Source organism: Diaphorina citri, unplaced genomic scaffold (genome assembly GCF_000475195.1).
Source record: "Diaphorina citri unplaced genomic scaffold, Diaci psyllid genome assembly version 1.1 scaffold3412, whole genome shotgun sequence".
NCBI lineage: Eukaryota > Metazoa > Arthropoda > Insecta > Hemiptera > Psyllidae > Diaphorina > Diaphorina citri.
Window position 1 is genome coordinate 16,813 of NW_007380820.1, and position 2,399 is coordinate 19,211.

Sequence of the window (2,399 nt, forward strand, 5' to 3'; positions counted from 1 at the left end):
ATGTGCTAAAATGTGTCCCCTAAAATCTAGTGTACACTTTATCATTTTTCCTTCATAAAATACTATCTATGACATATCTTGGAGCACAAAGGAATAATTACCTTGAACTGTTTTGTTGATAACATCTCTCTTCACAGCAGAATGGAGAGTTGTTTGAGTTGTTTTGGAGATCAGGTACAAAAGAAAAATTAGACAGGAATCTGAAAAAGAGGTACAAAATTGTGATTAGTTTGACTACAAAGTCTGTATCTAGTGCACATGATATGATTTCTTTACATAATGGTATTAAATTACATACTTTGGCTGGAAGAAGGAATAACAAATAGAATAAAAGTAGCGGGAAACTTCTACTTGTCCATCAGATTTGGAACTATTATTTGGATATACAAAACCTACTATATACCCATCCTAACATACAGCAGTGAAACCTGGACAGTATGATAAAGGAGGAAAGCAGAATACAGGCTGCCGATATGAAATTTCTCAGAAGTATCCTAGGTAAGACCAGAAGAGATAGAATAAGGAATGAAGAGATCAGAAGAACAGTAGGAATGGAAAACTACAGGAACGGATAGAACACCAAAGATTAAGATTGTTCGGACGCATGAAAAGAATGGAAAACAACAGATTACCAAAGAGATTTTATGAATATCAACCAGAGGGAAAGAGACCAAAGGGTAGACCAAGAATGAGATACAAAGACATCATAAAAAAGGATGTCGAAGAGAGAGGAGTAAGTTGGGAAGATATCAAGGGAAATGAATGATATAACGATAGGAGGTGGTGGTGAGGTTTCATAAATCAACCCAGTACATAACTGGAACAATGTAAGATATGTATGTATGCACTTTGGCTGGGATTCAACCTATGCCTTCCTGTTTGCCAGGCAAATGTCTTTGCACCAGCACTGACACAGGTTGTCGTGACAAAATTCCATGCCCTGGCTGGAATTGAACCCATCCCCTCCTAAGTACCAAGCAAGCATCTTGAACAGTACACCACCAAGGCAGGTTATTGTAGGTTTTTCCAAGACTTTACTCAATGCCAAAATCTGATGTGTCAAGTCCCAAGTGAATGACTCATACAAAGATTTAAAAACTATGAATACTTACTCAGTGAGATGGGTTTGAAATACATCTTGCTTGTTCGAAAATTATCATGGATTATGAATAAATCATGATAAAAAAGGATGTCGAAGAGAGAGGAGTAAGTTGGGAAGATATCAAGGGAAATGAATGATATAACGATAGGAAGTGGTGACGGGGCTTCATAAATCAACCCAGTACATAACTGGAACAATGTAGGATATGTTACGATATGTATGTATGTACTTTGGCTGGGATTCAACCTATGCCTTCCTGTTTGCCAGGCGAATGTCTTAGCACCAGCACTGACACAGGTTGTCGTGACAAAATTCGATGCCCTGGCTGGAATTGGACCCATCCCCTCCTAATTACCAAGCAAGCATCTTGAACAGTACACCACCAAGGCAGCTTATTGTAGGGTTTTCCAAGACTTTACTCAATGCCAAAATCTGATGTGTCAAGTACAAAGTGAATGACTCATACGAAGATTTTAAAACTATGAATACTTACTCAGTGAGATGGGTGTGAAATACATCTTGCTTGTTCGAAAATTATCATGGATTATGAATAAAGAAGTACTTGTTCACAATTTTGTCATGCTTATTGTCTAACAGAAGAATAGAACCAAGGAATTTGGTTTCAAAAAGGGAGGGTAGGGCTTTTGGATGCAATACACAATTGAAGCCGAATTCGAACAAAAACACTTTCAAAGTCAAGTCATTTTTATAAATAATGCTATTTACAATGGACGGAATCAGTTGAAGTGCATTTAAGTAGTAATTTACTAATTAAATTATTGTTTTTTTAAAGCACTCGACAGGAAAAGCTACGGAAAATTTCGTTGCTATGTGGAAAAAATGGTCACTAGGGAAAACAAAAACATCAACAAGTGCATAAAAAATGGTTGCCATGTGTGTGAAGATGGCTATGGTTGGGCAACAGGTGTTTGGCCTCACTTTTTTTTCAATCCGAACGATGTTTAACTCCGTGAATTGTAAAAATTCAATTTCTTGTGTTAAGAAACGATGGAGATAAAATTACGAAGAACCGAATGCATAAACGCGTTGAACGTTTTGGAAGAAATCAACAATGGGACGGCTCACAATATTTTGCCCTGCAAACTGTCTCTGAGTCAATTCAAGGTAAGGGTTCTAAGAGTGGTCCTATGAAAGCCACATCCGAGTGGTCCTATGAAAGCCACAAGGTAAGGGTTCTAAGAGTGGTCCTATGAAAGCCACAGGTGCTGGGTCAACACGAGAACACCAGAAAGTAACCCGTTGAAATATTTGCAATCGAAAAACGAGTACAAATTTA